Source organism: Ovis aries, chromosome 12, assembly GCF_016772045.2.
Source record: "Ovis aries strain OAR_USU_Benz2616 breed Rambouillet chromosome 12, ARS-UI_Ramb_v3.0, whole genome shotgun sequence".
NCBI lineage: Eukaryota > Metazoa > Chordata > Mammalia > Artiodactyla > Bovidae > Ovis > Ovis aries.
In genome coordinates, this window is record NC_056065.1 from 19,623,347 (window position 1) to 19,636,882 (window position 13,536).

Consider the following 13,536-nt stretch of genomic DNA (forward strand, 5'->3'; position numbering starts at 1 on the left):
CACTCTCCTCTTTCACTTTCATCAAGAGGCTTTTAGTTCCTCTTCACTTTCTGCCATAAGGGTGGTGTCATCTGCATATCGAGGTTATTGATATTTCTCCCGGCAATCTTGATTCCAGCTTGTACTTCTTCCAGCCCAGTGTTTCTCATGATGTACTCTGCATAGAAGTTACATAAGCGGGGTGACAATATACAGCCTTGACGTACTCCTTTTCCTATTTGGAACCAGTCTGTTGTTCCATGTCCAGTTCTAACTGTTGCTTCCTGAGCTGCATATAGGTTTCTCAAGAGGCAGGTCAGGTGGTCTGGGATTCCCATCTCTTTCATAATTTTCCACAGTTTATTATGATCCACACCGTCAAAGGCTTTGGCATAGTCAATAAAGCAGAAATAGATGTTTTTCTGGAACTCTCTTGCTTTTTTGATGATCCAGCAGATGCTGGCAATTTGATCTCTGGTTCCTCTGCCTTTTCTAAAACCCGCTTGAACATCTGGAAGTTCATGGTTCACGTATTGCTGGAGCCTGGCTTGGAGAATTTTGAGCATTACTCTACTAGCATGTGAGATGAGTGCAGTTGTGTGGTAGTTTGAGCATTCTTTGGCATTGCCTTTCTTTGGGATTGGAGTGAAAACTGACCTTTTCCAGTCCTGTGGCTACTGCTGAGTTTTCCAAATTTGCTGGCATATTGAGTGCAGCACTTTCACAGCATCATCTTTCAGGATTTGAAATAGCTCCACTGGAATTCCATCACCTCCACTAGCTTTGTTTGTAGTGATGCCTTCTAAGGCCCACTTGACTTCACATTCCAGGATGTCTGGCTCTAGGTGAGTGATCACATCATCGTGATTATATGGGTCATGAAGATCTTTTTTGTACAGTTCTTCTGTGTGTTCTTGCCACCTCTTCTTAATATCTTCTGCTTCTGTTAGGTCCATACCATTTCTGTCCTTTATCGAGCCCATCTTTGTATGAAATGTTCCCTTGGTATCTCTAATTTTCTTGAAGAGATCTCTAGTCTTTCCCATTCTGTTGTTTTCCTCTATTTCTTTGCATTGATCACTGAGGAAGGCTTTCGTATCTCTCCTTGCTATTCTTTGGAACCCTGCATTCAGATGCTTATATCTTTCCTTTTCTCCTTTGCTTTTTGCTTCTCTTCACAGCTATTTGTAAGGCCTTCTCAGACAGCCATTTTGGTTTTTTGCATTTCTTTTCCATGGGGATGGTCTTGATCCCTGTCTCCTGTACAATGTCACGAACCTCTGCCCATAGTTCATCAGGCACTCTGTCTCCTAAATCCAATAAAATTGGCTCTCTTCTGATTTCATTTCTGAAGGAGATAGCTCTTCTATAAGAAGGACATGGCATTTTAAAAATAAGTGGCCACGATCCTCGATTCTAGCACATTTCCAACCATTTTTCTTCTACTTTAACCATGGAAACGTGGAAAGTCAGAAAGGGAAAGGAACAAGGACAAGCATCAGGAGAGAGTAAAGGTGAAAAACTAAGAGGAAAGAAAAATAATGGAAGGAAAGAGGAAGGTTAACCACGAATGAGCACACAGTTCACTCACTCAGACTTGGAGTACTCAGTGCAGTCCAATTCAAATAGAGGCAAACTTGGTTTATCACCCCTTTCCCTGAAGGATGTAAGAATGCCACTGCTGGCAGAGATCCTGGAGATGGTCTACTCCAAAGCCCTCATGTCATCAGTGAGGAAAATGAGGCCCTGGAAGGGAAAGTAACTTCAAAGTCAGAGCAGGAAGCCAGGTTCACCGTGGACCAGTCTAAGGGTCTACCAACCACAGCCATGTGAAAGCAACAAAGGCTTGCTTCCAAGCCTTGCACGCATGCTGTTGCTCAGTCATGTCTGACTATTTTAGACCCCGTGGACTGTAGCCCGCTGGGCTTCTCTGTCCACAGAATTTCCCAGGCAAGAATATTGGAGTGGGTTGCCATTTGCTCTTCCAGGAGATCTTCCCAACCCAGGAATCAAACCAGCATCTCTTGGGTCTCCTGCAACGCAGGTGGATTCTTTAGCACCTGGGAAGCCCTTTCCGAATCACAGACAATCACTAATGATCCCAGGAGTGAAGTAAGATGGAGATGCCCTTCTCTCTTTTGGGGGGAAAAACACAGATCAGCTCACAGAATTTGAACGCACAGGAAGAGCTAGAATTGGGCACGGCCACAGCCGACCCAGCTTCAGGGGTAATCTGGCCCGTGGAGGCAGCACACTCTGAATTTAGAAAGCTCCAAGTCCAATTTCTTACATTCCCAACAAACTGTCTCTGGTGGTGATTATGCCGTAACATTTCTGATGATTAATTAAGAGACTTTCATTACATCACTTGGCTTGTAATTAACAGCTCCCCCTGTCTTTAATAAAATAGATGGCATGATATAAAATAAACAAGGGGGACCAAGTGGTAGGTAAACCCTAAGCCCAGATGATATCACCCTCCTCTTCCATCAGGATGGAGGTGAAGAAGCAAAAGGCTGTGGAAAAGATGAGTGGGGTGTGCAGAAGAGGGAGAGGGGGGGAGAAGGCAGGCATTTGCTCAATCAGTACCTATTTTCAGAATTTCCTTCAAGCTGGCTCGGACTGAGAGTCATCAATTATTTAAAAGACGTAACATGATGCTTCCTTTGTTGAGGCAAATCTGCAAGCAGACCCCGAGAGAAAATAAAAAATGAATTAGGCAGAATGTATTAGTCTGCTCGAAGAAAACAAAGATTTAGCTATTGGGACTCACTCTTTTTAGAAACAGTTCAATTTTGTCTCCAAAATTCACAAACCTTTTTTCTCCCTCTCCTTACCTATTTATTTATTATTTTTAACAGTAGATCACACAAAAGGGGGCATGAATCATTTCCTAAACTTCTCCTTTCTTTCCAGATTCAGCTTGATGTATTGTCTTCATTTAAATTACAAATACACTAATCTGAAACACTGTTTACCAAGCAGCATTTTAAATGAAAGATACAAGAAATTGCATCACTCACATTTTAAAAATGACTTTAGACTTCGGACCTCATAAAAAACAGCCGACAGTGTTCTCTGTCTTGGCTGCTCTATTTCAGTCTAGCTAATGAAATTCAATTAGTGAGCTTTGTACTTAGGACATTATGATTCTGATGGTTGGTCTGATCAAAACTGGTGTGCCAAGCCCTAGTTCTGTTTTCTGGCAGACCACAGTTAAAAGGAAAATTCAATAGGGTAGATTGGCATGGGGAAAGTTAGTTTCAGAGGAACTCACTTCTCACCATCATTAAAAAAATATGGGAGGAGGAGAGCTGCTCCCTAAAAGGGTTTTATTATTTACTAATCAAATGGACTAACTTTTTGAAAAACCTCAATACCTAACTCTGTCATCATCAGTGTTAGTCTTTCCAAAAATAGCAACTGACCTAAAATAAACCAGTAACCAACTAGAATCAATAAATCACAGATTTAATCCGTTTTTAGGTTTGGATCTGCCTGAGCTTGTGTTTCAAACAAAAAGTACAAATACTGGACTCTTAGTGATGGCTTTATGTTAATCTTGTTCTTGTTCAGTCGTTAAGTAGTATCCGACTCTTTGTGACCCCATGGATGGTAGCCCACCATGTTCCTCTGTCCTTGGGATTTTTCCAGGCAAGAATCCTGGAGTGGGTTGCCATTTCCTTCTCCAAGGGATCTTCCTTAGCCAGAGATTGAACCCATGTCCCCTGCATTGACAGGTGGATTCTTTACCACTGAGCCACCAGGGAAGCCCAATGTCTTTTACAGGCCTTCCCAATTAAAGCAGTAAGCGTCACCCACAGGAAACCCTGAGCCTTTACACTGAAGATTCAGATTACACCATCAGTTCAGGAGGTGCTGTGTCTTTAACACCTGAAAGAATTTAACACTTGAAAACAGATATGCACTTGGCAAAAACCACTGGGCTGAAGCCTCGTACATTACACATCTTGATCCTCTACCTGGACCATTGGCCTTTGATTCAAGGGTACGGCGTCTGCATGGATCAGGTTGACTAGCAAGACACAATCTAACTCATCATTATATGGCCTGATTCTTTGGAGAGCAAAAGCAGAGAAGCAAAAATGGAAATTTCAGGTGGACATATAGCCATTGGTCTGTTAATAACAATCCTAATTAAGTAGCCAATTGAGACCTGAGCATCTATTTCATTTTCAAAGTTGTTTTCTTAAAACACAAATCAGGTCGTACCAGTTCTTTGCTTCTCTCACAGGGAATGATACCCCTGTCCAACTTGTGATAGACAGAAACCAAAAGAGCCATCCTTGGCATCTCTTCTATGTCATCACGTCTTTCCCTCTTTCTGGAAAACAATTACGGGAACAATCATCTGAAATTCCAGAAGTGGAATCTGACTTCTTGGTCCACTCCTTGGAAAGCTGTTCTAGAAGCTTTTGGTTTTACCTGAGAGTGACCCAGGATTGAGTACAGATACTCAGCCTGGACTTCTTGTACCCTTGGTGCTATTCTTCTCTGACTCAAAAATTGTACATCCCCCATCTGTTCTTGACAGGAATATCCATTCGGAAGTAAACTTTTTCTTGTGTCAAATGCAAAAGGGAAAATGCACATTCACTTCCTTCCCACAAACGGGCTGCCTCTGATGTGTTTTCTCAGAGTTCATTAGTAAAATGCCTTGCTAGACTGTCTTGCTCCAGCTTGCTAGAGCAGAGTCTGCACCTCTCTTCTCAAATCCACATTGACTGACTTCACATTGGTAACTTGAAATCACACTGCAGCAGGAGTATTTACATCAAAGAAGTCACTAAAAGTCACAACACAGGTACTTTTACACTATGGCTACCAAAGGGAAAAGAGGAGAGGGGGGATAAATTAGGACTCTGGGATTAACATAAACACACCACTGTATATAAAATGGGCTTCCCAGGTGGCTCAGTGGTAAAGAATCTGCTTGTCAATACAGAAGATATGGATTCAATCCCTGGGTTGGGAAGACCCTCTGGAGAAGGAAATGGCAACCCACTCCAGTATTCTTGCCTAGGAAACCCCATGGACAGAGGAGCCTGGTGGGCTGCAGTCCATGGGGTCACAGAGTCAGACACAATTTAGCAACTAAATAACAGTATATAAAGTAGATAATCAACAAGGACCTACTGTATAGCACAGGGAAATCTACTCAATACTCTGTAATAACCTATATGGGAAAAAAAAATCTGAAAAAAAAAAATGGGTTTATGTACAACTGAGGTCACTTTGCTGTATACCTGAAACTAACACAATATTGTAAATCAATTATACTCCAATATAAATTTTTTTTTTAAAATCAAGTGTTTTTTCATCCCCTTCTCTCACAGACAGTTTACCAGCACATCATGGAAAAGGCTTTAATTCACTGTTTTCCTCTTTGCAAATAAAAGGTACTATAGAGTGTTTTGCATCGACACCCATCCTTTTTCTTCTCTTTCCCTCTTTTGGGAGGACGCTAGTCAGAAGTTCACCACCTCTTATTCCTTGGCACCAGGCTTGACCATCTTTCCCAGCCACTCTTGCAGGTAGGTGTGGTCAGGTGATTGAGTTTCCCTCCATGGAAAGAGACTAAAAGTGATAGAAGCCTCTCCATACTTGGGCTGTAAGCCACCCCCACAAACACATTCCATAGTTTTTCCCTTTTTACAGGCTTCTGTGGATGCTATGGGCAACCCTGGATGCCACTCATCAAAGAAAGAGAGCGACAGGATAAGAAGAAATCAACCTTCAAATCCCTTCTGGAAAGAGACTTACCCCAATCGGGAATACCCATTGTGAACTTCAAATGTGAGAAAACAATAAAGTTTTTTTGTTTGAACAATTTACTATTTGAGAGTTTGTTTGATTCGCCAGTCACCATGACTATAACTAAGCATTCTTTCTCCTCTTCTTTCAACCACTGTCTTTCCTCCCCCGGCTGATAAGTCCAGGGATGAGGACTGATCAAGACTGAAAAGATCGAAATAGGAGTCCTAATATATAATACTGACTTCTCATGTAGAGTTTTTGTTTCACTTAAGCGTTTTGAGTTCTATGTGTTGTTCATGTCAAGTCATTAGCCAGAAATCTGTGTTATTTCCATATGCTTGTGGTACTGTGTGTAGCTCATTCTTTCTCCCTTTAATGATGTCATCTAAATAAAATGTTCCAATTTATAATCATATCCACATCAGATATATATGAGGAATTCGATCCATATGCCCTATATCTTGTCAAGGAAATTAACTATAAAGGCAGTATCGATATTATACAATTAAAATGAGGGCTCTTAACACCTTTAATTTCCCCCGACCTGACTTTCTTCACTCATTGTGAACAAAAAGTATGAATTCATTATTTGCAAATAGTCCAATTGCTTAATGTATTCTAGAAGGAGCAAAGAGTACACATACATGTAGTCAAGCACGCACGTTTCTGTTGCTATCAGGGACAAAAATAACAATTAAGGTAAAGATAAGGAACCATTCTACGTTGTCAACCATGTAGGCTTAGTGGAACTCTAAATGTATTTTTAGTCCATATTTATGTATTTTAAGGTTTTCTCTTTCTATAACACTCAAGGTAAAGAAACAAAAAGGAGGGAGGGAGGGAGAGGAAAAGAGAAATAAAAAAAAATGGTTTCAATCTCTCCATATTATTTACTATATAAAGCATCACACATTTTCCTCCTTGCAAGCCTGCATAAAGAGTCTATTTGGGAGTGTTTGGAATTGTTGTGTTTTTAAAAATTTAACAATCATAGCTCTAAAGCTTAATCACTTGTATGTGTTACAAGACCAGATGGTTCAAGTGGGTGTTTGTTTACAAGCTCTTTGTATAAGGTTTTTTAGCTGCTTCTTAGTCCAAAGCTGGATATTTCAACTAACCAAGAAGGCAATGAGAAATGAGATGCGACTGGATTTCACAGATTCCTGGACTATTAGACTTCACTCCACCATTGTCCTGCACACCTGTACAAGGGAGGGTTTAGGGCCTAAGAAATAATAACATTTGCATGCCACGCTCTGAGTTCTTCATGGAACTCGGACAGGCTCTAGACGAATAAGAAATCTACCATGGGCTCAGCACTGCTGGCTGCTGGCAGTGGACCAACCAGAGAAGAACAGAGCGCCCTGCCTTCCTAACATCTTTAACTACCTTGAAGCTCTAGAATTTAAGACGTTTCCTGTTTTAACTGGCTTCGAGAACTGAGCTGTTTGACCAGTCTTATCCTCCTCCGGCTTTCCCCTTCCTGATGTGGATGAAAGGAGAGAAAGACAACTTTCTTGGTGGCTGCCCCATTCTCTGTTTCCTCTGTACTAACCACACAGCCAATATTGGCAAATGTGCAAAGGATGCAGGTTTATTTACCGCAAAATAAGTCCAATAACATTAAAGATTCCTTAAAAGAGAATGAAAAGTTTCATCAAGGAACAAACTGTAATGGCTTTGAAAAGATGAACACGTACTTCTTATTTTCTGGATGAGAAAAACCCCTTATAGTTCACTGTCTACTCTGGGGCTCACCTTCTCTCAACAGAAAGAAGGCAGTCAATACTTCCTTATTTTCATTCTTAATAAGATTAATGATGTTCAGCACAGTTAGCCCACCTAGAATTAATATCATACAACACGAGCTATCTGTCCTGCATGGGTTCTCCAAACTGGTATCCTTCCTGTGACCACCCAATCAGTTCCAAGAAATAAGATATTAGAGCCAAAGGGGCGAGAGACGCACATGAATATCTTAGCATTTCAGTGACCTTCTATCCTACTGTACAACCTACCAGCAAGAAATTACATCCCAACAAAAAAGGGTTTGATCATTGTCATTTCAGGCATTTGATTCCTTGTTTATTAGTTTGGGGGATAGATCTTTTCCATTACTTCTTTGGATTAACTCAGCAAAATGGGACATCATTTAACTGCATCTTTAGGATAAGGCTTGAGAAGGAAATGGCAACTGACTCCCGTATTCTTGCCTGGGGAATTCCATGGACAGAGGAGCCTGGTAGGCTATAGTCCATGGAGTCACAGAGTTGAACACGACTGAGTGACTAATACTTTCACTTTCACTTTAGGATAAGGAATGCACATCATTTATTATTTATTCTCCCAAGAACCACACAGTACTTTGCACATAGCCGGTGTTCCAGAAAAGGACGTTGAATGAATGAAGGAATAAATTACTAGCATTGATTATTCTCTTCCAATCTTAAAGAATGCAGAGCTTACTTTAATACATGTCATTAGCCTTGGCAGGAGAAGGCAATGGCACCCCACTCTAGTACTCTTGCCTGGAAAATCCCATGGATGGAGGAGCCTGGTAAGCTGCAGTCCATGGGGTCGCTAAGAGTCGGACACGACTGAGTGACTTCACTTTCACTTTTCACTGTCATGCATTGGAGAAGGAAATGGCAACCCACTCCAGTATTCTTGCCTAGAGAATCCCAGGGATGGGGGAGCCTGGTGGGTTGCCGTCTATGGGGTCGCACAGAGTTGGACACGACTGAAGCGACTTGGCAGCAGCAGTAGCAGCAGCCTTGGCAAAGTAAAGTCAGGATTACCTAGATAAATGAGCATATTTATGACATGTGACTGTTTTGCCTTCTCAAAAAAACAAAAAGAACCAACCGATATTTTAGAAGAGAATATGAAGTATGATTTTTCTCTCAACACTTGATAATCATTTGTTTATAAAACTAACAAAAAAGACACACATTGAATCAGGGATGTCTAAGTGATCTCAGAAATAGGGTCATCTGTCCCCATAACATGACGGCATGAATTAAACAAATATGTTCCAGATTCTTCCATGTATGTATCCCGACTCTGGAGCCTGTAAATAAAATTTACAAAAACCTGTCAATAAACTGTGAAATTAGGGGGAAATAAAAGAGTGTTTCCATTGTTTATAACCTTTAATAAGGAGAGTGTGTATAGTCAAATTCAAACAGACTTGAAATATTGTCTTGATTTTTTTTTTTGACTGTGCCAAGTGGCCTGTGAGATCTTAGTTCCCCGACCAGGGATGGAACCCAGGCCCTCAGCAGTGACAGCATGGAGAAAACCACTGGACCTTCAGAGAATTATTTCTCTTGTCTTTTAACAAAAGAAATAAAACTTAGCACATATACTTTCTAAGGTAACAGTGTCCACCATAGAGTAGTTGCTATGGACTGAATGTTTATGTCCCCCTGAAAATTATATGTTGAATCCTAATGCCCAAAGTGATTGGCATGTGGCCTTTGGGGTGATTAGATTATGAGAGTGACACATATCCCCTGTGGTGGAATTAATACCTTCACAAAAGAGGCCTGAGTGCTCCCTTGTCCCTTCTTCCATGTGAAGTTGCTGCAAAAGACACCATTTGGGATGAGGACCTCACCGGACACCAGATCTACTGCAGCCAAGACTGTGGACTTCCCAGCCTTCAAAACCGTGAGAACTGAATTTCTGTTATTCAAAAGCCACCTTATTTAGGGTACTTTCTGATAGCAACCCAAACAGACTAAAACAGTAGTCCACTTTTAACCAAAACTTGTTAAATGAATAAATGTATATAGCAGCCAGTTCTCTATCATGGTAAAGATGTGGCTTGGGTATAGAAAGTTAAACCCAAACTCAACTTCTGATTTGCTAAAAATCCTTCCCTTACTGTGCACAATGATTATTTATTCTTATTTGTGACATAAAATGAATGGGCACTTGAAACAAGAATGTTTAAAATCAAGATGGGATTTTTCAGAATGCATCACTTCCTAATTCTACTACTATATATTTGTCTTATCTATGTTTTCCAAAAAGATTATGTCTATTGTATCTGGTAGCAGAAATACTACATGACAGGTGCTACTGTGATTGTAACATGAAAGTATCTAGGTAGGATATTTTACACCACAGAAATTGGCAAACTCTGCAATTCAGGATTTGATTTATTGTTTGGTTTACTGTCTTGTCTTCAGAAATGATGGATAAAATGTAAATAAAGTAAATTTAATTAATAAAATAAAATGCCCTTTCACATTAAAAAAAAAGATGTGATTTTCCTTTCATTATATCCCTCTAAAAGTCCTGGGAAAATCCAGCTAGGCTTCTGCACACATAGAACTACTCTTCTGCAGACTGAAGGGGCGCAGAAACACCAGCAGTAGCTATGAAATATCACTGGTGGTCACTATTCATGTTTTATATACTGTCAGCAGCAACATGGTCATTTAGCATCAGACACAGTTATCCAGGCACTTAGATGATGCAGCAAGTGTCAATAATGATGCTACCATTTATAGCCCAATAAACTATCCTTTGAACTATATTAGTAACATTAGGCTTAGGTAGCACTCAAAGTACTAATGCCTTAATATAGATATATTGCTATAAGCATAGCTTACAGCACGGAACATAAACACAAATCCAGTGACATTAATAAATCACTTTCTTGACTGCTTAAAAATGTACTGCCAAAATGGGCTTTATGCATTACACAATGGAGCAGAAGGCAGCGATATATATTTAAATTTTCCATTTTTAAGCTGTCACTCAAAAACTTTTCATCCTTTTTTTAGCTTATTGATCTTACCGGCTTGTGATAACTGCTTCAACTGCTTGGTTGAGCTGTTTCTAGCTTCTGCTTCTTTTTAATAAGAGCTAAATCAGGAATCATAAAATGCTACTAATTTAGCATATTTCAATAGAGATGGAAGTTACAAACAGCATGAAAATAGTGCGATTCTCATGTCTTATTGCCCTAGAATCCCAGATTTAATTGCCATGTGGTATAGTATAATGAAGGGGATAGTGATGCTATGCATCACCATATACACACTGAAAATAAAACTTGTATTAAATATGCTAAAATAGTTGCTCCAGGTTTCCTGATCCCTTCAATTAAATATTTTTGCACATGAATGAATTATATGTGTGTATATATATATAGGTTTTTAATTGTTGTTGTATATAGAATAGATTCTGTGCTATTATTTCCTTTCTTTTTGGTTCATTTACAAAGAAAGCTCCACTCTTAAGGTTTTTGCTGTTCCTTACCTTACAATATATTGTATTGGCCAAAAAGTTCATTCAGGTTTTTCCATGAGACCTTATGGAAAAACCCAAATGATCTTCTTGGCCAAACCCAACAAATCTGGCATCAAAACAACCAAAATATCATCAGCAGAATAACTCAACTGATTACCTGGTCAACCAATTTGCATCATCCCCTCCACACCGTGCATTCTCTTCAACTTGGAGTGGCAAACTGTTAACCACAGTCAGGAAACTTCTCAAGGCTGATTTTGGATCAGAACATTATCCTCTCAGATCTGTGTCTGCTCTCAAAGGAGACTGTCTCTGAACTCTGCAGCAAATTGTAGTTCGCTTCTCTCCTCACTGCTAGCCCCAAAGTTCAGGGCTCAGTATGGAAGAAAGAGCGGTCCCCATAGCTCATTGCCCCTATTTTGCAAACGGCTGCATGGAATGCAGAAGCCACCGACCCCCAAGGCCCGATCCATAAGAAATATCCCTGTGACCAGTAGACAGTGTGGTCATGGTCGTGGCTCTGAGTACAGCCCTGAATCTCACCCACTGAGACAGGACAAAGCACCGGATTTGCTCACAGTGCAAATCCCGTCACACCTTCCCCGATGTCCTCCCCAGAAGTGGTGATAGTAGCAACTATTGAGCAGCCACGAAGATTAGTCTCAGAGGCAAGAACAGCTGGATTTTTAGTTACTATCATTACATCTAGCTTCTGAGAGAACCTTGAGAGCATGCAAAAATAGCCAAATTAGTTTAAAAAGTACAGATGAGTGAAGGGAAGGCTTTTCAGCGTATTTAAAATCATTAAAACTCTCCCGTAAATAGTTCTTGCTCACTTGACAGCGCCTAATGTCAATAATGTTAAGCTTCCTGCATCATTTTCGTTCCTGACACAGCTTTGGTGCCAGCTTCTAGCAGGTGGCCACCACCAAGAGTCATCATGCTTCAACAGAACTCTCCATTCTGTTTCCGTATCCCTGGTTTCCACAAATGCTACTGCTTCGTTGAACATGTCTCACAATCACACACACTGCCCCCTCTGGTTTGTGTACCATCTGTGTATGCAAATGTATGTGGGCGGGTGCACACCCAACCGGAGGGGCACATTTTCATTCCTCTTCCACATCAATATGGTGATGAATTTCCCGCTTAGAGCTTTTCTGACAGCTGGACGAAATGGTAGCTCCAGTGACCAGGGATGTCCTGGCTTCTCCTTGCAGAAAGGTATTCAGCGCACGTAATAATTATCCATCCATCTCGTTCACAGTAAAGGCATGGCAATGCAATTTTAGCCTTATAATCAAGACCATATGACAAAAAACCAAGGCCATTAGGGACCAATTTTGAGGATTCTCTGCAAGACCATGATTTTCCAACTGCACTTACATATGCTGAATAGTTACCTCTGCACGACCGCACCTGCTCTCATTTATGGAGCCCCTCTGTTTTCCAAAGCTATTCTTAATAATGAAATAGGGTAAAGTTTTAAAGGCTGGCTGACTTTTTTTTCCTTATTATTTTTTTTTTTCATTTCCCTAAGCATAGAATGAAAACGCTGAGGGTGAGGTTTCTGCTCACGCCACTGACCATACTTCAGGGTCTGCGTTTCTCTCTTCTTCGCTTCCCCCTCTGCCCTGACCCCTCCCATCCTTCCTCTCAGCCCTGCCTCTGATCTCAAGCCTGATCTTCCTGGCCCATAGTTGCTCCACATGGACTTCTGACCACCCCACTTCAGGTTCAGTGACATAATAATAATGATGTCTCTGAGAGAACATGATGTCATCATAAATCTAGGAGCTGTCCAGCAAAGATTCCACTCGTAAAGTAGAAAGATGGCCAGAGTTACTTTGAAATAATATAAAACATGGCTCAAATATTCTTTCATGTCTTATATAAAAATGCTTAGAATAATGAATAAAGCCATACCCTTTGATAGATAAAGCCATAAATACTGAACGTAATAAGATGGTCTAGAATTAATGATTTATCAATCTGAGGGGCAATGGGGAAAAATAATCATTTCACTAGTAAGAAAAAACACATTATAAAGCCACCACAAAATAAAAAATGGCCAAGATGCTAGATTTTGCTACCATTACTTTGGACTCTCTATGTATAGACTCTTCTCAGTCTTATTTTTTAATTGTTCAAGGGACAAGGAATTATCTCCAGACATCAATTAATTGTCACCTTGGTTCCTTAGCTCGTAAGAGGGGCAACATATTATCTCATTTCTGGACATTCTTCTAAAATTACAAGATAATGGACCTTTTAATGCAAGTCCACAACTAATTTTTTAAAATTGTAAGACAGCATGGATAATGCCATAAGCAATAACTCAGTATAGTAACATAACAAAAACAACAACAAAAAACTCCATACAGTCCCTCTCCATGGAAGAAGTAGTCATACATTGCAGATGGCCATGTTTGGGAAAGTTCTGTGAAGACACCCGACAAAAAATTCTTACCTCTGCATTGAGGCCATCAAAACCAATCTGTTTGTTTTGTCCAC

At 40.3% G+C, this 13,536-nt stretch overlaps 1 protein-coding gene across 7 annotated transcripts in view; it reads right to left on the reverse strand.

The window, feature by feature from the left end:
- ESRRG (estrogen related receptor gamma) overlaps window positions 1-13,536 on the reverse strand; it is a 695,925-nt gene that overhangs the window by 485,001 nt on the left and 197,388 nt on the right. The window contains exon 1 of one of the 7 annotated variants that reach the window (XM_027976274.3): window positions 2,569-2,675. The exons of the other annotated variants lie outside the window; for them this stretch is intronic. The gene's annotated coding sequence lies outside the window, so the exon portion shown is untranslated. Of the gene's footprint in view, window positions 1-2,568; window positions 2,676-13,536 lie in introns of those variants that run through there. 7 annotated transcript variants of the gene reach the window in all.